Source organism: Sminthopsis crassicaudata, chromosome 5 (assembly GCF_048593235.1).
Source record: "Sminthopsis crassicaudata isolate SCR6 chromosome 5, ASM4859323v1, whole genome shotgun sequence".
Taxonomy (NCBI): Eukaryota; Metazoa; Chordata; class Mammalia; order Dasyuromorphia; family Dasyuridae; genus Sminthopsis; species Sminthopsis crassicaudata.
The window spans coordinates 167,227,295-167,253,640 of NC_133621.1; positions in this window are offsets into that span (position 1 = coordinate 167,227,295).

Here is a 26,346-nt window from a genome sequence, read left to right on the forward strand (position 1 = left end):
AGGATCTGGCTTTATATTTTAAAGTGGCTTGATTTCTCTTCTGGACTGCTGTTTTATAAGCAGAGAAGAGCTAACAGCCTGTGCCAGATTCTTCTATCTCAGTGGCTTCTTTGATCCCAGAGTTCTCCCCAGCCCAATCGTGCAGTGTACCACCTCATCCTGTCTGTGCTGGCCCTTTTTTTCCTCCCCTGGGAACCGACCTTTTCTGTTGAAACTCCAGATTCTCTTCAGCTGGTAAGTCGTGCTTCCAGTCCTTGTGGTTTCTATCAGTCCAGCGTTATTTTTGAGACTGATTTAACTAATTGGTATTGAGGGAAGAAGGGAGCTCACAAAATCACATGTATCTTCTCCGCCATCTTGTCTCTGCCCCCAGACAATTTTCAAATAATGAAATTAAAGCTTTAAGTCACTATTGATTAGATAAATGAAAATAGAACAGTTCTGAGGTGTAAGGTGATACCCTCACATTAGCTAAGATAACAGAAAAAGATAATGATAAGTATTGGAGGAGATGTGGCAAAACTAGGACACCAATGCATTATTGACTGAGTTATGAACTGATCTACCCATTCTGGAAAGCTATCTAGAACTATGCCCAAAGGGTTATCTTTGACCCAGCAGTGTCACTACTGTGTCTGTATCCCAAGGAAATCATAAAAAAAGGAAAAGAACCCATGTGTGCAAAAATATTTGTAGCAGCTCTTTATGTGATAACAAAGAATTGGAAAATGAGTAGATGTTCATTAGTTGGAAAATAGCTGAAGAAGCTGCAGTATGCAAAGTTAATTAAATATTATTGTTCTATTAAAAAATGATGAACCAACTTATTTTAGAAAGACCTGGAAATATTTACACAAACTGATGCTGAACACAAGCAAAACCAGGAATACATTGTACACAATAATAGAGAGAATGTAAAATGATCAACCATGAAAGATTTGGTTCTTCTTAATGATTCCATGATTCAAAGCACTTGCAATAGTTTTTGGAAAGAAAATGCCATCTGCATCCAGAAAAAGAACTATGGAGATTGAATGTAATCCAACACATGATATGCTCACTTCTTTTTTCTGATTTCTTTTTCCATCTATGGATTTTTCCTTTTGTTCTAATGTTCCTCTCCCAACATATTTCAAAGACAATGCGTATCAAAATAAATTAATTAATTAAAAGAATAAAAAGTGAATGCAAAAATAAATAATAAAATTTTAAATTTGAATCTATCCCTTATTCAAACCAGTGAGCACTATATGACATCCTGCTCTTCTATTTTTAATTATACATTTTTAAAAACATTCAGGTATTTCTTATGATTTTGTTGTAAAATATAAATAAGTATCATTTCCAGCAGCACACAAATAGAAAGATCTTTCTTAGATAATTTATTTTGGGAAAGACATTATGTTCAATATATTTTGGTTGAGTAATTCCTATTGATCCATTAATAAGTTGTTGTCTCTAATATCCTTGTCAAATGTATCATCAAAAATTAATAATTTTATCAGTAGAAATCACATTTAAGAAGTTGTTTTATTATCAACTTTGTCCGTGTACATAAGGACAATATTTTCTTTCCATCTGACTTGCAGTTGAAATCTTTGCTTTCTGCTGTTTCTCCATGTCAGAATTTTAGAGTTGTAACTACCTTGCTTTTCACTTTATATTGCCAGTGCTTATCATAATCTTTGTTCCTATTAATTATTTAATGCCTTTTCCTTTATTAATACACTGATCCTTTCATCAATTTATAATTCATTACCTCATTCTCATTTTTCCAATCTGTTCAAATGGTGAGTTTTCTATCATTGATATTAATATGAAATGATTATGATGATGGCCATCGAGGATACTTAAGAGTCTAAAAATATGCACTCTCTAATTCCCTTTTTAATATTTCCCTTGAATTTCTATATGTTTTATCTACATTAATTTTGTTATTACTTAATTGAGTTCCATAATTATCTCTTTCATAGTTTGATTGGTATAACACTAAATGTTGATAGTGTTGCAATTTGTGTTATATTGACATAGGTCTGCTGGAAGCATTTTCATCCCCAAATTTAAATATTTTATATTTATTCTTTTTATCTATTTAATATTTATCTATTCTATATTTCTTTGAAGATAATGCTATTTTTGAATTAATAGATTCATTAATTATATTTTGGTTGCTCAATTCTCACTTATTTTATGCACTCTGTAATATTGTTAGTGAAATTTAATTTCCTATTATTGACTTCTGGATTATATTGTTATTATACAGAAATTATGCAGATTTTTCAGGTTTATTTGATTGTATGCCACTTTCATGAAGCTATTAATTATATTGATTAATTTCTTCACTGTTCATATAATAACTGAATAAAGATGGATTATGTTCCCTATGGTTATCATTCTGATTTTAATATATTTCTCATCATTTTGCTGTTGTTAAAATTCCTAGACATATGCAAATGCTAATGGAAAATTGCTTTCCTTGCTTTATTCTTATATTTATTATAAAATTTTCCACTATGTTTCCACAGTAGGTATATTTTATGACATAAAAACATCTTTCTATGCCTATGTCTTATAAAATTTTTGCCTAAATATATATATTTCATGAAGGATTTTTCCCTTCTTTTCTGAAATTTCCCTCCATTTTGAAATAATCAAAATAATTTAAAAATGATTAATTATATTGTTTTCCTATCTTTAATTTATCATTCATACTTGGTATATAAATCATCTTGTCTATAATAATTGATATATTAGTAAATTGTTATACTATTTTGTCAGAATTTTGAAAAATGAATCAATATTATTAATATTAATCTAAAGTTCTCACCTTTGTGAAAAGGAAATTACTGATATCTTTTTTATATCATTATAATTATTAATCATATCCATCCATTTTCCCCATCAGAGAGCCATTACAATTAGTGAATAATTTTAGAAAAAAAAAGAAAATAGACATTTAAGCAAAACAAATCAAAATATTGAAAAATTTGGGAATGTATACAGTGTTTCACATTAAAAGACCTCCCACTCTTCAAAGAAGTGGTAGGGAACACTGGTAGGGAATATCTTCTTTTATGTCTTGTTTTAGGCTTTTGATCTTTGTAATTTTTATTATTTTGTGATTATTTACATTTAAATTGTTGTATTTATTCTCTATATTGGTTCTTTTGTCATTTTAATTTTTTTTTACAATAATAGAATTATTCCATCACATATACAATTTGTTTAATCCTACTCCAATATATGGCCATTTACTTTGTTTCAAATTCTTTGCTACCCAGATGGTGCTTCTACATTATTAGGATTAATTCGGATTTTATTTTTGTCAATGGAATCCTTTCTGTCTAAATCTAGTAGTAAAATTTACAGATCAAAAGATTCGCATTTTAGCAATTTCTTTACCAAATTTGAAATTGCTTTGCAAAATTGTTATACTGATTTGTAACTTCAGTAATAACCCACTGGTACACACTATTTTCCTACATTTGTTCCAATACTTCTCATTTCCATCTTTTCTTTGCCAGTTTCTTGAGAGCAATTATTTGAGTTATTCTTATTTCTATATTTTTATTAGTTAGTAATTTAGAGCAGTCTTTAATTTGATAAATAGCTTGCAATGCTTCTTTTAAAAATGCTTGTTCATATTCTTTGATCAATTATCTAGTGTCTTTTTTTTTTTTTTTTGTTTGATTTTTCTTTTGGTATTAGAATTATATCTAGTTTGTGAGTGCTCCATAATTTTTGGAACCAATTTTCGTATTATTAATAGCAATGTTTCTTTGAAAGTTTAGTAGAATTATTGTGTGAATCCATGAGTACTTCTACATATATGCTCATTTGGTGGCTTCTGTACTCATAATTCTATTTCCTTTTCTGAGTTTTTTTCCTTATTTAATATTCCTATTTGGTCTTCTATGAATCTGAGTACTTAATGAATTTTCTTAATTTTTTGGTTCTCAGTTTTATTAGAATACAACTAGAAATTAAATTATAATTATTATTTTTATTTTTCCTGGCTTTGTTATAATTTTATTTTACTTGTTTGCTTTCTTTTACTAATTTGATTCTGTCCTGTTTTTTTTTTTTCCCAATGATTTTTACTGCCTAATTTTTTATTAACCTACTAGTCCTTTAATTTTCATCACTTTCTCCTTTGTGGTTTACTTATAAATTAATTTTAAATATATGTTTAATTTATTATTTGTAATCTTTTCTGTTGCATTAATGTAGGTTTTTTAGATATAGAAGTTTGCTCCTGAAAACGAATTTATCTATTTTCCAGAAATATTGGTATATTTTTTCATCATTATGTTTTTCCACATAATTTTAATTATTTTTATTATGTGCCATTGAGCTACTTGAGTGAATCAATTTAACATTTTGCATTTCAAAGTTATATAATCATTTTAATTTTTGTCTTATATTTATGGTCTCAAGTAATTACTAATCTTGTTGCACTAGTTATTTGCAAACTCTCTGTGCGTTAAAATATGATTAACATTTTTAAAAAGTATACATGTTAGAAAGAAATATATATATATATATATGTGCAATTCCATTTTAAAAGATCATGTCTTTTAACTTATGTCTCCAACAATATGTTTAATTCTATATTTTTCTTTTTTACTTAATATTATTCAGAGATTAATGAAGAATATTGAAATCTCCTATTTATATTGTGTTAAATCTTGCTGTCTAGATTTTGCTGTAATTCTAGGATTTTTTTTTATTTCTAGATTTAGAATATATATGTTATATAAATATTGATTGTTTATATTCCTTTCCTTTTTATATGCTCTCTTTTTTTCTTTTTTACATAGTAAGTTTGTGTTTTTGCTTTGTCTCAAAGAATACTGAATACTCATGAGTTGCACTCTCATTTTTTTTCAGTATTTTTTGGGGGAATGGAAGTGAGCTGTGTGTGCTTTTATAAGCAAGAAATTTTAGAGGTTTATTTTATTATCATATCTGTTACTCTTTTAAAAAATTGAATAACAATCTAATTACACTTAACAGTCTTGAGAGATTTAGATTTTACTCTATTTGCTTCTAATATATATATATATTATATATATATATATATATATATAAAATATATATATATTTTATTGAATTACAACTTGTTTCTTTTCCCTTCTTATTCAAAGACTATACAAAGAAAGTGGAGACTCTCTCTAGATATTTTTGCTTAACTTACTTTAACAAACTCTATTTCCATAGAGAGTTCTCTTTCTCTCATCTTCATGCCCTATCTTCTGATTGTCATCCTATTTTGGAATTCTATTAAAACTTATTTCTTTCTTTTATCTAATCATTTACTTATTGTCACCTCTTTTTTTCTATTTCAATTAAGTAAAATAACTCTTCTTTGCCCCCTTCAGTTCCTTTGTTTAAATTTATCTCATCTTTTGTTTCTTTAACAAAAAAGTGTTTTTTATCTTCTTCTTTTCCAAGTCTACTATATATTTTTTACTACTTCTCTACTATGGATTTATTATAGTCTGTCTTTCATTGATTCATGTCATGATCTTAATTTCTTTATTATAATAATGCTTGTGGAATTAAAAATTCTAAAGTTTCTATCTTAAGTTTATTCTTTAAAATAATTTGATCATTATTTCCCTATAAATCTTGTTCTATTATATATATTTTTTTCTGCTTTACCTCACTTTTTGAAGTATTAATTCCAGGGAGGACCAGGAACAGAGCTAAGATGATAGAATAGAAAAAAAAAAAACATTCAGTTGAGCTTTCCTAAAATTACCAATTACTTTGAAATAATTCCTCTCATCAAATTATTGAGAGAACCAACAAAAGATGGGAGTGAAACATTCTTATGGTCAAAGAGAAGCTAGGAAGCAGAAAGATCTGTGACATGGAGCAGAAGAATAACCAGAAACACACATGGATGGAAAACCAGTAATGGAACTAGATGGTGGGGACAGAAAAAACAGCAGCAGTCTCAGGATCTCTCAAGTTAGAGCCAATAAGGAAACCTGGTGACTAGTTAGAAAGAGATTATGTATGGTCCTAACACTAAATGCAGAAAAATACTGTTTTACAATTCCATTGCCTATATTTCAGCTTCAGGGTCATAATTTAAGGAGGAGGAGAAGGAGAATTTCTGTTTCAAAGGAAATTGGGAAGTCTGAGGGGCAATACTGATGGCAATCTGGAGGGTTCTGGAACCTTGTTATAGGTTTGTACAGAAGAGCAATGACCATATGTTTCCCTAGATCATATCACCTTGGAAAAATTAAAAACTTTCAAAACCTGGCAATAGCTCTGAAAAAATATTGAATTATTTTGTCATATTATATACCAGTAAAAGTGAAAATCTAAGAGAAATAATTTTTCAAATATATTGCACATGTAGATCATCAGAAAGGAAAATAGATATTTAACCCTTTACTACAAAAAGAAAGTGAATAAGGCAAAAATGAACTCTCTAAGAAAAAATCTCCAGGAGTAGATGGACTTATAAGTGAATTCTACTAAACATTTAAGAAACAATTAATACCAAAACTATGAAAAAAAACTATTTGAAAAAATTAGGTAAAGAAATTCTCATATAATTATATATATATATATATATATATATATATAGTTAATCCAGGGAGAACAACAACAGAGAGAGAAGTCTAGAACAATTTTCTGAAAGAATACAAATACAAAAAAATTAAACAAAATTTTAGTGAAATCATAACAGAAAGCCATAAAGATCATATGCTATGACCAAGTGGGATTTATACCAGGAATTTAGGACTGATTCAATATTACAGAAAATAGCAGCATAATTGACCATATCAATGACAAAAACAATAAAATCAGGTGATTATATCTATAGATGCATGAAAATCTGTTAACAAAATATAACTCCATTCCTATGAAAAAATACTATAAAACATAGAAATAAATGGAGCCTTGTAACTTAATAAATTAAATTACAAGAAATGTCTATCTAGAGACTTCTGGCCAAGATGGTGGAGAGGAAGTGCACAGCTGCTTGAGCTCCACATTTTCTCTCAGAATTTACTTCATGACAAGCTTCAGAATTAATGGTTGACCAGAAAAAACCCCACAAATAATTACCAACAGAAGACATCCTTGAAATTAACCAGAAAAGGTCTGTTTTTGCTCTGGGATGGGATGAAAAGACTGGGTGCAGGCTGAGAGCAAGTAATAAGAGCAAAGCAGGCAGCTCACACTGCTCAGACCTGAGGGGGGAGGGGTGCGATCTCTGCCATTTCTATGAAATGTCCTTCACCCCAGTGTGGATAGTCCATCTTGGCAGCAAGCCAGGATCAGCAGAGAAGGTGTAAAAACAAAGGAGGTAAAGAATAAAACCTTGGAAAGCTAGCATCTCTCCGGACCTGGCACCCCCACCCCCACCTAGAGTGATTCAGCACTTTCTTAGAGTCTCAGAGTCTCAGAGCACAGACCCAGCACAGCCATCACTGTCCTGTTAGTGCCTCACTGCTGTCTCCCTCTCTCTGTAGAGGAAGCCCAGTAACACCATCCAGCTCCATTCTCCCCCCACCAAAAGCAGACCAATTATTTTTCTTGTCAGTTTGTTGTCTTTGATTCTAGTCTGACAAAATGAACAAAAACTTAAAAGGGCTCTAACCATTGACAGCTTCTATATGGATAGAGAGCAGATTTCAAATCCTGAGGAGATTAAAAATAGACTGTCTCCAGAGGAATCTCTAAAGGGGGATATGATCTGCTTCTCAATACATAAGACTCTTATAGAGGAAATCAAAAAGGCTCTCACAAGAGAGCTAGAAGAGAAACTGGAAAAGGAAAGGGAAGCTTGGCAAAAGAGTGTGGAGAGGTCATCCCACGAATTTAAAGACAAAGTGGATAAATAAACCAAATCATTGAGAAACAAAATTAGTGCATTGGAAAAGGTAAACAACTCCAAGGAAAACAGGATCAATGAGTTGGAAAAGGTAAATAACTCCAAGGAAAATAGGATTAGTGAGTTAGAAAAAGAAAATAACTTATAAAAAATAAAATTGGTGAAATAGAAAAAAATTCCATAAAAGAAAAAACTCACTTAAAAACTTAATTAGACAATTACAAAAAGATGTAAAAAAAAGTGAGTGAAGAAAATACATCATTGAAAATCAGAATCGAACAAGTAGAATTGAATGACTCAAAGAGAAACCAAGAAGTAGTCAAGTAAAACCAGAAAAACAAAAAAAAATGGAAAAGAATGTCAAATATTTCATTGGGAAAACAACAGACCTGGAAAATAGATCTAGGAGAGACAGTTTGAGAATAATTGGACTCCCTGAAAAATATGAGGAAAAAAGAGCCTGGACACTATTTTCCAGGAAATTATCAAATAGAACTGCCCAGATGTTTTAAAACAGAGAGTAAAATAGACATTGAAAAAATTTATCGATCACCTTCTGAAATGGACCCTAAAATAAAAACACCAAGAAATAAAGTGGCCAAGTTCAAGAACCATCAGACAAAGGAAAAAATATTGGAAGCTGCTAGAAAAAAATCAATTCAGATATGGAGGAGCCACAATAAGGATAGCCCAAAATCTAGCAGTGTCCACATGAAAGGAGCGAAGGGCCTGGAATATGAAATTGCAAAAGGCTAAGGAACTTTGGATGGAGCCAAGAATAACTTACCCAGCAAAAATGAGCATCTTTCACCAGGGAAGAAGATGGACATTTAATGAAATAAATGAATTCCATCTATTCTTGATGAAAAAACCAGATCTACACAAAAAGTTTGATTTCCAAATACAGAACTCAAGAGATATCTAAAAAGATAAAAAGAAATCCTGAGAACTATATTTCTGACATAAAGATATATAAAGAACACATGTTTAATTTGTTCTAGAAACTAGAGGTGGAAAGGAAATTATATGAAAAAAAAGGGTAAAGTGGTGATACTACATCTCATGAAGAGGCAAAGGTAACTTATTATATCTGAGAGAAAGAAAGGAGGGGGATGAACATAGTGTGTATCAATACACATATTCGATTTGTGGTGAAACTCCTTCCACTTCAATGAAAAGTAGGAGGGGAAAAGTGAAAAGGGAAGGAGTAAGCTAAGAGGAAGGGAATACAGAAATTGTGAGGAAAATGGGTAAAATAGGAGGAGGAACTCTAAGGTGGGGAATGGATACTAAAAAGGGAGGGCTGTGAAAAGCAACTGGTGCTCACAAGTTTAATACTGGGGAGGAGGGTAAGGAGGAAGGAAAGGATAAAAGCAAAAACAGGGGTTAACAGGATGGCAAGCAATATAGAATTAGTTATTTTAACCACAAATGTCTATGGGGTAAACTCCCCCATAAAGAGGAAGCAGTTAGAAGACTGGCTTAAAAGCCATAATCCTACAACATGTTGTTTGCAGGAAACACACCTGAAACAGGGTGATACATACAGAATAAAGGTAAAAGGTTGCAGCAGAATCTACTATGCTTCAGGTGAAGCCAAAAAAGCAGGGGTAGCCATCCTCATCTCAGATCAAGCAAGAACAAAAATTGATGTAATTGAAAGAGATAAGGAAGGGCATTGTATCTTGCTAAAGGGTAGCATAGATAATGACGCAGTATCAATATTAAACATATACACACCAAGTGGTGAAGCATCTAAATTCTTAAAAGAGAAATTAAGAGAGCTGCAAAAAGAAATAGACAGCAAAACTACAATAGTGGAAAATCTCAGCCTTGCACTCTCAGAATTAGATAAATCAAAACACAAAATAAATAAGAAAGAAGTCAAAGAGGTAAATAGAATACTAGAAAAGTTTGATATGATAGAGAAAAATAAATGGAGACAGAAAGGAGTACACTTTCTTCTCAGCAGTTCATGGAACCTATACAAAAATTGACCATATATTAGGACATAAAAACCTCAAAATCAAATGCAGAAAGGCATAGTAGTAACTTCATTCTTTTCAGACCATAATGCAATGAAAATTAGCTTCTATAATAAGTCAGGGGAGAATAGACTAAAAAATGATTGGAAACCATATAATCTCATATTAAAGAATGATTGGGTGAAACAGCAATTAATTAATTAATAACTTCACCCAAGAAAATGACAATAATGAGATATCATACCAAAATGTGTGGGCTACAGCCAAAGCAGTAATAAGGGGAAATTTTATATCTCTAGAGGTCTAATTGTATAAAATAGAGAAAGAGAAAGTCAATGAATTGGGCTTACAACTAAAAATGCTAGAAAAGGAAAATATTAAACCCCCCCAGACTAATACTAAACTGAAATTCTGAAAATAAAAAGAGAGATTAAGAAAACTGTATGTAAAAAAATCTATTGAATTAATTAATAAAACTAAGAGTTGGTTCCGTAAAAAAAAAAAAAAAAACAAACAAACAAACAAACAACCGAGACAAACCCTTAGCAAATCTGATTAAAAAAAGGAAAGAGGAAAAGCAAATTATTTGTCTTAAAAATGAAAAGGGAGAGCTCACAACTAATGAAGAGAAAATTAGAACAATAATTAGGAGTTAATTTGCCCAACTTTATGCCCATAAATTCTATAACTTAAATGCAATGGAAGAATACCTTCAAAAATATGGCTTGCCCAGCTTAACAGAGGAAGAAGTACATAGTCTAAATAGTCCCATTTCAGAAAAAGAAATAGAACAAGCTTTTAACCAACTCCCTAAGAAAAAATCCCCAAGACCAATTGGATTTGCATGTGAATTCTACCAAACATTTAAAGAACAATTAACTCCAATTCTATATTAACTATTTGAAAAATAAGGATTGAAGGAGTCCTACAAGATTCCGTTTATGACACAGACATGGTACTGATAGCTAAACCAGGTAGGTTGAAAACAAAGAAAGAAAATTATACACCAATCTCCCTAATGAATATTAATGCTAAAATCTTAAATAGACTTGTGGAGGAGGAAGGAGTTTGTGTCCAAGGGAGAACTAGAGACCATTATTGATCACAAAATAGAAAATTTTGATTACACCAAATTAAAAAGTTTCTGCACAAACAAAACTAATGCAAACAAGATTAGAAGGGAAGTAACAAATTGGGAAAACATTTTTACAGTTAAAGGTTCTGATAAAGGCCTCATCTCCAAAATATACAGAGAATTGACTTTAATTTATAAGAAATCAAGCCATTCTCCAATTGATAAATGGTCAAAGGATATGAACAGACAATTTTCAGATGATGAAATTAAAACTATTTCCACTCATATGAAAGAGTGTTCCAAATCACTATTGATCAGAGAAATGCAAATTAAGACAACTCTGAGGTATCATGACACACTTGTCAGATTGGCTAAGATGACAGGAACAAATAACGATGAATGTTGGAGGGGCTGTGGGAAAACTGGGACACTGATGCATTATTGGTGGAGTTGTGAAAGAATCCAAACATTCTGGAGAGCAATCTGGAATTATGCCCAAAAAGTTATCAAAATGTGCATACCCTTTTACCCAGCCATACTACTACTGGGCTTATACCCCAAGGAACTACTAAAGAAGGGAAAGGGACCTGTATGTGCCAAAATGTTTGTGGCAGCCCTTTTCATAGTGGCTAGAAGCTGGAAGACGAATGGATGTCCATCAATTGGAGAATGGTTGGGTAAACTATGGTATATGAATGTTATGGAATATTATTGTTCTATAAGAAATGACCAACAGGAGGAATACAGAGAGGCTTGGAGAGACTTACATCAACTGATGCTGAGTGAAACGAGCAGAACCAGAAGATCATTATACACTTCAACAATGATACTGTACGAGGATGTATGCTGATGGAAGTGGATATCTTCAACATGGAGAAGAGCTAATCCAATTCCAATTGATGAATGATGGACAGAATCACCTACATCCAGAAAAGGAACACTGGGAAATGAGTGTAAACTGTTATTTTTATCTTCTGAATCCAATTCTTCCTGTGCAACAAGAAATGCTGTTTTACACACATATATTGTATTTAGAATATATTGTAATATATTTAACATGTATAAGACTGCCTGCCATTGGGGGAAGGGGGTTGGGGGAGGAAGGGAAAAAATCTGAATAGAAGTAAGTGCAAGGGATAATGTTTTAAAAAATTACTCATGCATATGTACTGTAAAAAATAAAAGTTATAATTATAAAATTAAATAAAAATTAAATAAACAAAACAAAAAAAAATCTTAAATAAAATATTAGTGAAAAGACTACAGAAAATCATCCCCAGGATAATACACTATGCCAAGTGGGATTTATACCAGGAATACAGGACTGGTTCAATATTAGGAAAACTATTAACATAATTGACTATATCATTAACCAAATTAACAAAAAACATATGATCATCTCAATAGATGCAGAAAAAGCATTTGATAACATCCATTCCTAGTAAAAATGCTTGAGAGGATAGGAATAAATAGACTGTTTCTTAAAATAATCAATAGCATATATTTAAAACCGTCAGTAAACATCATATGTAATGGTGATAAACTGGAATCTTTTCCAGTAAGATCAGGAGTGAAACAAGGATCCCCACTATCACTATTACTATTCACTATTATACTAGAAATGGCAATAAGAGCTGAGAAAGAGATTCAAGGAATTAGAGTAGGAAATGAGCAAATCAAACTCTCACTCTTTGCAGATGACATGATGGTATACTTAGAGAACCCCAAAGATTCTGCTAAAAAGCTATTAGAAATAATTCCAAACTTTAGCAAAGTTGCAGGATACAAAATAAATCCACATAAATCCTCAGCATTTTTATACATTACCAAAACAATCCAACAGGAAGAGATACAAAGAGAAATTCCATTCAAAATAACGGTCGATAGTATAAAACATTTGGGAATATATCTACCAAAAGAGAGTCAGGAATTATATGAGCAAAATTAGAAAACACTTGCCACAAAAATAAAGTCAGATTTAAATAATTGTAAAGACATTGAATGCTCTTGGATAGGCTGCGCGAATATAATAAAGATGACAATACTCCCCAAACGAATCTATTTATTTAGTGCTATACCAATCAGACTCCCAAGAAACTATTTTAATGACCTAGAAAAAACAACAACAAAATTCATATGGAAGAATAAAAGGTCGAGAATTGCAAGGGAACTAATGAAAAAAAAAATTAATTGAATGGGCTCTAGTTGTGCCTGATCTAGAATTATATTATAAAGCAAGTCACTAAAACCATTTGGTATTGGCTAAGAAATAGACTAGTTGATGAGTAGCATAGGTTAGGTTCACAGGGCAAGATAGTGAATAAAAATAGCAATCTAGTGTTTGATAAACCCAACGATCCCAACTTTTGGGATAAGAATTCATTATTTTACAAAAAAACAGCTGGGAAAACTGGAAATTGGTATGGCAGAAACTAGGCATGGACCCACATTTAACACCACATACTAAGATAAGATCAAAATAGGTCCAAGATTTATACATAAAGAACAAGATTATAAATAAATGAGAGGAACATAGGATAGTTTAACTTTCAGACTTGTGGAGGAGGAAGGAATTTGTGTCCAAAGGAGAACTAGAGATCATTATTGATCACAAAATAGAAAAACTTGATTACATCAAATTTAAAAGTTTCTGTACAAACAAAACTAATGCAAACAAGATTAGAAGGGAAGTAACAAATTGGGGAAACATTTTTACAGTTAAAAGTTCTGATAAAGGCTGCATCTCCAAAATATACAGAGAATTGAATTGAATTTATAAAAAATCAAGCCATTCTCCTATTGAAAAAGAGTCAAAGGATATGAACAGACAATTTTTAGATAATGAAATTAAAACTATTTCCACTCATATGAAAGAGTGTTCCAAATCACTATTGATCAGAGAAATGCAAATTAAGAGATACCACTACACACCAGTCAGATTGGACTAAGATGACAGGAACAAATAATGATGAATGCTGGAGAGGCTGTGGGAAAACTGGGACACTGATGCATTATTGATGGAGTTGTGAAAGAATCCAACCATTCTGGACAACATTATGGAATTATGCCCTAAAAGTTATCAAAATGTACATACCCTTTGACCCAGTAGTGCTACTACTGGGCTTATATCCCAAGGAAATTCTAATGAAGGGAAAGGGACCTGTATGTGCCAAAATGTTTGTGGCAGCCCTTTTTGTAGTGTCTAGAAACTGGAAAATGAATGGATGTCAATCAATTGGAGAATGGTTGGGTAAATTATGGTATATGAATGTTATGGAATATTATTGTTCTGTAAGAAATGACCAACAAGAGGAATACAGAGAGGCTTGGAGAGACTTACATCAACTGATGCTGAGTGAAATGAGCAGAACTAGGAGATCATTATACACTTCAACAATGATACTGTATGAGGATGTATTCTGATGGAAGTGGATATCTTCAACACAGAGAAGAGCTAATCCAATTCCAATTGATCAATGATGGACAGAATCAGCTACACCCAGAAAAGGAACACTAGGAAATGAGTGTAAACTTTGAGCAATTTGTTTGTTTGCTTTTCTTCCCAGATTATTTTTACCTTCCGAATACAATTTTTCCTTTGCAACAACAACAAAATTGTATATATATTGTACCAAGCATATATTATAAGATATTTAATATGTATGGGAATGCCTGCCATCTAGGGGAGAGGGTGGAGGGAAGGAGGGGAAAAATTTGGAACAGAAAAGAGTACAAGGGATAATGTTGTAAAAATAAATAATATATATATATATATATATATATATACACATATATGTATACATATATATATATACATATATGTGTGTGTATATATAACCTATGCATATGTATTGTCAAAAAAGTTATAATTATAAAATTAATAAAAAATATTCAATATTGTTCTCATATTATTAGCTATAGACATGACAAATAAAAACAATTGAAAGAATAAAGTAGGCAAAGAAGAAACAAAGCTATTACTCTTTGCAGCTTATATGATGTTATATTTAGAGAACCCTAGAAAGTGAATTTCAAAAGTTTTATGAAGTAGTTAAGAACTATGTTAAAGGGGACTTCCGGCCAAGATGGCGGCATGGAGGCAGACAGCTGCTTGAGCTCCTCGTTTTCTCTCAGAACTTACTTCATGACAAGCCTCTGACTTAATGCTTGACCCAGAAAGAAATCCACAAATAATCACCAAGAGAAGACATCCTTGAAAGTCGCCAGAAAAGGTCTGTGTTTGCTCGGGGGAGGGTCAATCAGACTGGGCAAAGACTGAGGGCAGGCAGCCAGAGCAAGACAGGCAGCTCACACAGCTCAGACTGGAGGGGGAGGGGTGTGATCTCTGCCGTTTCTGTGAAAGGGTTTTTGCCCCAGTGTGGATGCTCCATCTTGGCAGCAAGTCAGGAGCAGAGGAGAGGGTGTAAACACCTGAGGTGAAGATTAAAATCCCAGAAAGCCAGCGTCTCTCCAAGCCCAGCCACCCCCAACCCCCACCTGGACTGACTTGGTGCGTTCTCGGAGCCTCAGAACTCAGACTCAGTACAGTCATTGCTGTTCTGTTAGTGGCTCTCTGCTGCCCTACCCCCAGTCTGTAGAGGAAGCTCATTAATACCGTCCAGCCCCATCCCCCGCAAAACAGACCAATTGTTTCTCTTGTCAGTTTGTTTTCTTTGATTCCTGCTCTGACAAAATGAACAAAAAACTCAAAAGGGCTCTAACCATTGACAGCTTCTGTGTGGAGAGGGAGCCGATTTCAAATGCTGAGGAGACTAGGAACAGACTGTCCCCAGATGTATCCCCTGGAGGGATATAAGCTGCTCCTCAATACAAAAGAACCTCATAGAGGAAATCAAAAAGGCTCTCACAAGAGAGCTGGAAGAGAAATGGGAAAAGGAAAGGGAAGCTTGGCAAGAGAGCCTGGAGAAATCATCCCATGCATTCAAAGACAGAGTGGATAAAGAAATCAAATCATTGAGAAACAAGATTAGTGAGCTGGAAAAGGTAAACAACTCCAAGGAAAACAGGATTAGTGAGCTGGAAAACGTAAACAACTCCAAGGAAAACAGGATTAGTGAGCTGGAAAAAGAAATCAGCTCTCTAAAAAATAAAATGGAAAAAAAAATTCCATAGAAGATAAAAATTCAATTGGACAACTACAAGGAGATATAAAAAAAGTGAGTGAAGAAAATACATCATTGAAAATTAGACTGGAACAAGTAGAAATGAATGACTCAAGGAGAAACCAAGAGGTAGTCAAGCAAAACCAGAGAAATGAAACAATTGAAAAGAATGTCAAGTACCTTACCAGAAAGACAACAGACCTGGAAAACAGATCCAGGAGAGACAATTTGAGAATAATCTGATTCCCTGAAAAATGGGAGGAAAAAGAGCTTGGACAGCATTTTCGAGGAAATTATCAAAGAGAACTGCCCAGACTTTCTGGAAACAGAGGGTAGAATAGACATTGAAAAAATTCATCGATCCCCTACTGAAAGGGACCCTAAAATCAAAATGACAAGAAATATAGTGGCCAAGTTCAAGAACCATCAGACAAAGGAAAAGATATTGGAAGCTGCTAGAAAAAAGCAATTCAGATATGGAGGATCCACAATAAGGATAACACAGGATCTAGCAGCATCCACATTAAAAGAATGCAGGGCCTGGAACATGATATTCTGAAAGGCTAAGGAACTTGGTATGTAGCCAAGAATAACTTACCCAGCAAGATTGAGCATCGTTTTCCAGGGAAGAAGATGGACATTTAACGAAATAAATGAATTCCATCTATTTTTGATGAAAAAACCAGACCTACATAAAATGTTTGATCTTCAAATACAGAACTCAAGAGATTTCTAAAAAGGTAAAAAGAAATCTTGAGAACTATACTTCTGTCAAAAAAATATGTAAAGAACATATGTACAATTTGTCTTAGAAACTAGAGGTGGAAAGGAGATTATATCATAAAAAAGTGTAAAGTGGTGGTACTACATCTCATGAAGAGGCAAAGGTAACCTATTATATCTGAGAGAAAGGAGGGAGATGAACATAGTGTGTATCAATAGACATATGCAATTTATGGTGAAACTTCTTGCACATCATTGAAAAGTGAGAGGGAAGGAGTAAGCTCAGGGGAAGGGAATACAGTAATTTCGAGGAAAAGGGGTAAAATAAGGGGAGGATCTTTAAGGTGGGGAAGGGATCCTAAAAAGGGAGGGCTGTGAAAAGCAACTGGTGCTCACCATTTTAATACTGGATAGGAGGGTAAAAGGGAAGGAAAGGGGAAAAGCATAAGCAGGGGTTAATAGGATGGCAAGCAATATAGAATTAGTCCTTGTAACCATAAATGTGAATGGGGCAAACTGCCTCATAAAGAGGAAGCAGTTAGCAGACTGGATTAAAAGTCAGAATCCTACTATACGTTGTTTACAGGAAACACACCTGAAACAGGGTGAGACATTCAAACTAAAAGTAAAAGGGTGGAGCAGAAGCTACTATGCTTTAGGCAAAACCAAAAAAGCAGGAGTAGCCATCCTCATTTCAGATCAAGCAAAAACAAAAATTGATCTAATTAAAAGAAATAAGGAAGGGCATTATATCCTGCTAAAGGGCAGCATCAATAATGAAGCAGTATCAATATTAAACATATATGCACCAAGTGGTGCAGCATCTAAATTCTTAAAAGAGAAATTAAGAGAGCTGCAAGAGGAAATAGATAGCAAAACTATAATAGCGGGAGATCTCAACATTGCACTCTCAGAATTAAATAAATCAAACCACAAAATAAATAAGAAAGAAGTCAAAGAGGTAAATAGAATACAAGAAAAGTTTCATATGATAGATCTTCGGAGAAAGCTAAATGGAGACAGAAAGGAATATACTTTCTTCTCAGCAGTTCATGGAACATATAAAAAAATTGATCATATACTAGGGCATAAAAACCTCAAAATCAAATGCAGTAAGGCAGAAATAGTAAATTCATCCTTTTCAGACCATAATGCAATCAAAATAACATTTAATAAAAAGCCCGGGGGAAATACACCAAAAAATAATTGGAAACTAAATAATCTTATACTAAAGAATGATTGGGTAAAACAGCAAATCATAGACATAATTAATAACTTCACCCAAGAAAATGACAATAAAGAGACATCATACCAAAATGTATGGGATACAGCTAAAGCAGAAATAAGGGAAGTTTTATATCTCTACAGACCTACTTGTATAAAATAGAGAAAGAGAGGGCCAACAAATTGGGCTTCCAACTAAAATTGCTAGAAAAGGAACAAATTAAAAAACCTCAGACAAACACAAAACTTGAAATTCAAAAAATAAAAGGTGAGATTAATAAAATTGAAAGTAAAAAAAAACTATTGAATTAATTAATAAAACTAAGAGTTGTTCTATGAAAAAACCAACAAAATAGACAAACCCTTAGTAAACCTGATTAAAAAAAGGAAAGAGAAAAAGCAAATTCATAGTCTTAAAATGAAAAGGGTGAACTCACCACAAATGAAGAGGAAATTAGAACAATAGTTAGGAGCTACTTTGCTCAACTTTATGCCAATAAATTCGATAACTTAAATGAAATGGAAGAATACCTTCAAAAATATAGCTTGCCCAGATTAACAGAGGAAGAAGTAAGTAGTCTAAATAGTCCCATCTCAGAAAAAGAAATAGAACAAGCTATTAACCAACTTCCTAAGAAAAAGTCCCCAGGACCAGATGGATTTACAGGTGAATTCTACCAAACATTTAAAGAACAACTAACTCCAATGCTATGTAAACTATTTGAAAAAATAGGGATTGAAGGAGTCCTACCAAATTCCTTCTATGATACAGACATGGTACTGATACCTAAACCAGGTAGATCGAAAACTGAGAAAGAAAACTATAGACCAATTTCCTTAATGAATATTGATGCTAAAATCTTAAATAAGATATTAGCAAATAGACTTCAGAAAATCATCCCCAGGATAATACACTATGACCAAGTAGGATTTATACCAGGAATGCAGGGCTGGTTTAATATTAGGAAAACTATTAGTATAATTGACCATATTAATAATCAAATTAATAAAAACCATATGATCATCTCAATAGATGCAGAACAAGCATTTGATAAAATCCAACATCCATTCCTACTAAAAACGCTTGAGAGTATAGGAATAAATGGACTATTCCTTAAAATAATAAGGACCATATATTTAAAACCTTCAGTAAACATCATATGTAATGGTGATAAACTAGAACCTTTTTCTGTAAGATCAGGAGTGAAACAAGGTTGCCCACTATCACCATTACTATTCAATATAGTACTAGAAACTCTAGCCTTGGCAATAAGAGCTGAGAAAAAGATTCAAGGAATTAGAGTAGGAAATGAGCAAATCAAACTATTACTCTTTGCAAATGACATGATGGTATACTTAGAGAACCCCAAAGACTCTGCTAAAAAGCTATTAGAAATAATTCAGAATTTTAGCAAAGTTGCAGGATACAAAATAAATCCACATAAATCCTCTCAGCATTTTTATACATTACCAACACAATCCAACAGCAAGAGATACAAAGAGAAATTCCATTCAAAATAACAGTCGATAGTATAAAATATTTGGGAATATATCTACCAAAGGAGAGTCAGGAATTATATGAGCAAAATTAGAAAACACTTACCACAAAAATAAAGTCAGATTTAAATAATTGGAAAGACATTCAGTACTCTTGGATAGGCCGAGCGAATATAACTAAGATGACAATACTCCCCAAATTAATCTATTTATTTAGTGGTATACCAATCAGACTCCCAAGAAACTATTTTAATGACCTAGAAAAAACAACAACAAAATTCATATGGAAGAATAAAAGGTCGAGAATTGCAAGGGAACTAATGAAAAAAAACTCAGAGGAAGGTGGTCTAAGTGTACCTGATTTAAAGCTATATTATAAAGCAACAGTCACCAAAACCATTTGGTATTGGCTAAGAAATAGACTAGTTGATCAGTGGCATAGGTTAGGTTCACAGGGCAAGATAGTGAATAAAAATAGCAATCTAATCTTTGACAAACCCAAAGATACCAACATTAGGGATAAAAATTCATTATTTGACAAAAACTGATGGGAAAACTGGAAATTAGTATGGCAGAAACTAGGCATGGACCCACATTTAACACCACATACTAAGATTAGATCAAAATGGGTCCAAGATTTAGTCATAAAGAACGAAATCATAAATAAATTGGAGGAACATGGGATGGTTTATCTCTCAGACTTGTGGAAGAGGAAGGAGTTTGTATCCAAGGGAGAAGTAGAGACCATTATTGATCACAAAATAGAAAATTTTGATTACACCAAATTAAAAAGTTTCTGCACAAACAAAACTAATGCAAACAAGATTAGAAGGGAAGTAACAAATTGGGAAAACATTTTTACAGTTAAAGGTTCTGATAAAGGCCTCATCTCCAAAATATACAGAGAATTGACTTTAATTTATAAGAAATCAAGCCATTCTCCAATTGATAAATGGTCAAAGGATATGAACAGACAATTTTCAGATGATGAAATTAAAACTATTTCCACTCATATGAAAGAGTGTTCCAAATCACTATTGATCAGAGAAATGCAAATTAAGACAACTCTGAGGTATCATGACACACTTGTCAGATTGGCTAAGATGACAGGAACAAATAACGATGAATGTTGGAGGGGCTGTGGGAAAACTGGGACACTGATGCATTATTGGTGGAGTTGTGAAAGAATCCAAACATTCTGGAGAGCAATCTGGAATTATGCCCAAAAAGTTATCAAAATGTGCATACCCTTTTACCCAGCCATACTACTACTGGGCTTATACCCCAAGGAACTACTAAAGAAGGGAAAGGGACCTGTATGTGCCAAAATGTTTGTGGCAGCCCTTTTCATAGTGGCTAGAAGCTGGAAGACGAATGGATGTCCATCAATTGGAGAATGGTTGGGTAAACTATGGTATATGAATGTTATGGAATATTATTGTTCTATAAGAAATGACCAACAGGAGGAATACAGAGAGGCTTGGAGAGACTTACATCAACTGATGCTGAGTGAAACGAGCAGAACCAGAAGATCATTATACACTTCAACAATGATACTGTACGAGGATGTATGCTGATGGAAGTGGATATCTTCAACATAGAGAAGAGCTAATCCAATTCCAATTGATGAATGATGGACAGAATCAGCTACATCCAGAAAAGGAACACTGGGAAATGAATGTAAACTGTTATTTTTACCTCCTGAATCCAATTCTGCCTGTGCAACAAAAAATTCGGTTCTATACACATATATTGTATCTAGAATATACTGTAATATATTTAACATATATAAGACTGCTTGTCATCTGGGGGAGGGGGTTGGGGGAGGAAGGGAAAAAATCTGAATAGAAGTAAGTGCAAGAGATAATGTTGTAAAAAATTACCCATGCATATGTACTGTCAAAAAATGTTATAATTATAAAATAAAATAAAAATTTAAAAAAAAAGAACTATGTTAAAGTTGCATGATATAAAACTAATATAAATCATCAGTATTTCTGTATGTTACCAGCAAAATCCATAATTAAGAGATAGACAAAGGACTTCTATTTAAAATAACTGAAGACTATAAAAAATTCTTTGGAATCTACTTGTCAGGTATTATGAGAACACAATTATGGAAATTTTTCATACAACTAAACAGAGATTTAACAATTTAGAGAAAATATTAATTGCTCATGAGTAAGACAATACAATAAAATTAAAATGGTGATTCTACCCAAGTTAATTTATTTACTAAGCATTAAAAAGTCTTAAAAAACTGTAGAGGGCCAGAATTCTGAAAAGGTACACTTAAGACTCAGCATGATTGATGAGATAATGATTGTCTAGCTAAGCACATGATTACTATGATACTTAATGTGATGTAATAAGATAATGTTCTACAGCTAATGCTTGCTCAGTGTGGTGTGTAGTGATGTAATCTTATTGAAGTATTTAAGGGCTGGGACACCTGGGAACACTCAGCCACAGCTCTCAGACACAGATACAAGAGAAAATGCCAGATTCGAGACTTCATTCTTGGCCAGCCTCATGGCAGCTCTCCTACCTCCTTCATTCCTCTACTAAGATTAAGGACTCAGTCTGATTCTAAAGTCTTCCAGAGAGCTAGTTCAGACATTACATTTTGGCAGCCAAATGTGGGGCCCTAGAAATGCAGGACCTTACAAAGCAGGGCACAAATCAGCTTGACTGACATGATTGGTGGAGTTCAGTGAAGAAGTCCCCCATGACCCAGAAATAGGATGAATATAAAAATAGACAAGCAGGAAACTTTGGTAAAGGCTAATTTAGTCACTTTCATTTTTTAGGTGAAATGGGGCAAATACTAAGAAAAGAGTCTCCCACTCCAAGGGAAATATGCAGAATGCATAGTTAGGTTAATAAAGAAGCAAGATTTGTTAGTTTGTTGGAGTACATGACTCCTTGGTTCTCTAAGGAAGAAAAATGAGAGATAGATATGTGGAAACTAGTGGGAGAGCATCTAGTTGAATATTATGAAGCTATGGGTCCTGATTCGATTCCTGAAGAAACATTCTTTATGTACATTATAATACAATTGTCTTTAAAGAATACCACAAGTTTTTTTTTTTTTTTTCTCTTTGTGGTAAAAAAAAAAAAAAAGAAAAAAAAGAAAAAAAAGGGTTTATTTATTCTAAGAAAGCAGTACACTAACAAGACAGCTTTTTTAGTGAACAAATTCCTAATTAGGAGTTTAGCAAGGGATTACACTGAGAAGAAAATATCTTCATCATGTTAGGACTTCTGCAAAGATGGGTTGACAAACCCTTGGATATATCAGGTTAGTCTTGGCTTACAGCTGGGGAGCAGTTTGAGTGACTATGCCCCAGGCTGAAATTTCCAATTGAATGAAAATACTTATCTTGAATGGGTGTGGCCCCTCTCAGAGGCCAGGAGAGATTTTTTGTTTTTTTTTTCCCTTTTAATTTTTTTTTTTTATTCATTTTTCCAAATTATCCCCTCCCTCCCTCCACTCCCTCCCCCTGATGGCAGGTAATCCCATACATTTTGCATGTGTTACAATATAACCTAGATACAATATATGTGTGTAAATACCATTTTCTTGTTGCACATTAATTATTAGCTTCAGAAGGTATAAGTAACCTGGGTAGATAAACAGTAGTGCTAACAATTTATATTCGCTTCCCAGTATTCCTTCTCTGGGTATAGTTATTTCTGTCCATCATTGATCAACTGGAAGTGAGTTGGATCTTCTTTATGTTGAAGATTTCCACTTCCATCAGAATACATCCTCATACAGTATTGTTGTTGAAGTGTACAGTGATCTTCTGGTTCTGCTCATTTCACTCAGCAACAGTTGATTTAAGTCTCTCCAAGCCTCTCTGTATCCCTCCTGCTGGTCATTTCTTACAGAGCAATAATATTCCATAACCTTCATATACCACAATTTACCCAACCATTCTCCAATTCATGGACATCCATTCAACTTCCAATTTCTAGCTACAACAAAAAGAGCTGCCACAAACATTTTGGCACATACAGGTCCCTTTCCACTCTTTAGTATTTCTTTGGGATATAATCCCAATAACAGCAATGCTGGGTCAAAGGGTATGCACAGTTTGACAACTTTTTGGGCATAGTTCCAAATTGCTCTCCAGAATGGCTGGATTCTTTCACAATTCCACCAACAATGTATCAGTGTCCCAGTTTTCCCACATCCCCTCCAACATTCATCATTATTTGTTCCTGTCATTTTAGCCAATCTGACAGGTGTGTAGTGGTATCTCAGAGTTGTCTTAATTTGCATTTCTCTGATCAGTAGTGATTTGGAACACTCTTTCATATGAGTGGAAATAGTTTCAATTTCATCATCTGAGAATTGTCTGTTCATATCCCTTGACCATTTATCAATTGGAGAATGGTTTGGTTTCCTATAAATCAGGGTCAGTTCTCTATATATTTTGTAAATGAGACCTTTGTCAGAACCTTTACTTTTAAAAATATTTTCCCAATTTGTTACTTCCCTTCTAATCTTGTTTGCATTAGTATTGTTTGTACAGAAACTTTTTAGTTTGATGTAATCAAAATCTTCTATTTTGTGATCAATAATGATCTCTAATTCTCCTCAGGTCATAAATTCCTTCCTCCTCCACAGGTCTGAGAGGTAGACTATTCTCTGTTCCTCTAATCTACTTATTATCTCCCTCTTTATGCCTAAATCATTGACCCATTTTGATCTTATCTTGGTATATGGTATTAAGTGTGGGTCCATATCTAATTTCTGCCATACTAATTTTCATTTTTCCCAACAGTTTCTTCTGAATAATGAATTTTTGTCCCTAATGTTGGTATCTTTGGGTTTGTCAAAGATTAGATTGCTATAGATGTACCCTTTTTTGTCCTTTGTATCTAATCTGTTCCACTGATCTACAGTTCTATTTCTTAGCCAGTACCAAATGGTTTTGGTGACTGCTGCTATATAATATAGCTTTAGATCCGGTACACTTAGACTACCTTCCTCTGAGTTTTTTTTTCATTAGTTCCCTTGCAATTCTCGACCTTTTATTCTTCTATATGAATTTTGTTGTTGTTTTTTCTAGGTCATTAAAATAGTTTCTTGGGAGTCTGATTGGTATAGCACTAAATAAATAGATTAGTTTGGGGAGTATTGTCATCTTTATTATATTCGCTCGGCCTATCCAAGAGCACTGAATGTCTTTCCAATTATTTAAATCTGACTTTATTTTTGTGGCAAGTGTTTTGTAATTTTTCTCATATAATTCCTGACTATTCTTTGGTAGATGGATTCCCAAATACTTTATACTCTCAACATTTGTTTGGAATGGAATTTCTCTTTGTATCCTTTACTGTTGCATTTTGTTGGTGAATACCACAAATTCTAAAAAAAAGGAAAAATTCTAAGGAGAACAGCCAAGCAAGGAAGTGTGAGGAGAAAGAAATAGAGGAATGTTACTGACAAAACAGCTGAAAAGCATGGAGATTTGAAGAAGAACAGCAATGATGAACTTAAGAGCTGTGGTGCTTCTCACTTTCATAGCCCAGTTACAACTGTGCAAGTGCAATGAGGGCATTCCCCATCTCTTTACTGTCCTCCCTCAATTTTGCCTTTGTGGGTGGAGGGAGGAGGAGGGGGAAAGGCAGTGACACCATCAGTATCACTTATGCAGCACCCCCTATGACATGATTACAAAGGGCATTAATTAAAGCTAAAAATGAAGGACAGAATACATATGATTTAAAAATAGAAGCATACCCTGTGATTGAGACTTTAATTCTTCAGGTCAAGAAAAAAGAAAATACATTCGATTTAATTTGGAAATTATTAAACATCTGAAAAAGGCTTACACTCTTTATGGATCTACATCATCTTGTGTTAAGATTATATTAGATTCTTATTAGAGAATTTGGCTTTTGAAATTTTAACCCCTAATGATTGGAAATCTATGGCAAGGACATGTTTAGAAGTTTGACAAAACGTATTGTGGATTTCTGAGTATAGTGAACTCTGTAGAATGCAAGCCCAATGAAATAGGCAACCTGGAGTTAATATAGCAGTTACCTCTGACCAACTAAAAGGTGTAGGTCATTATGCATACACTTTAACACAGATTAATTACCCTTTGACAGCATATGAACAAATTGCTTCTGCTGCTATAAAAGCATAAAACACTCTCCCAGGAAGACAAGATAGAGGGGAAGCCTTCATGAAAATAGGACAAGGTCCAAATGAACCCTTTGCTGATTTTGTGGGACATTTGCAGACAGCTGTAATACAAACTATTGGTAAAAATGTAGCAACAGAAATTATGATAAGACAACTTGCTAAAGAAAATGCTAATGTGGTTTATAAAAGAATTATATTAGGACTACACAAGGATGCTCTTTTAGATGAGATCATCACATGCTTTGCCATAGTGGGCACAAATAACCTTTTATACCCAGGCTATGATGCAGACTTCCCAAGACATGAACATGGAAAGTCAGGGTCACTTTGGGCAAGGGACTTCCAGAGAGACTCATCAATGGTTTCAATGTAGTAAAGTAGGGCATTTGAAAGCTCAATGTTGACAGAGAAGATAGAGTGGGAGAATAAGATCCAAAACCCTATGTCCAAAATGCAACAGAGGTGTCCATTGGACATCAGAATATAGATTGACTCAGAGAAACAGGAAGTAGGGCTCTATATTCAGGCAAAAAAACACTTGGGGCATGATGGCAGCAGAATTACACCCAGAGAGTTTCTAGAAATTCAATACTACGCCATGATCAATAAGCTGAGAAGCAACCTGATGGAAGGAAATGATTACAATTGGGGAGAATAGAGTTGTATGCAGCTGGGATTACTGAGATACCCCT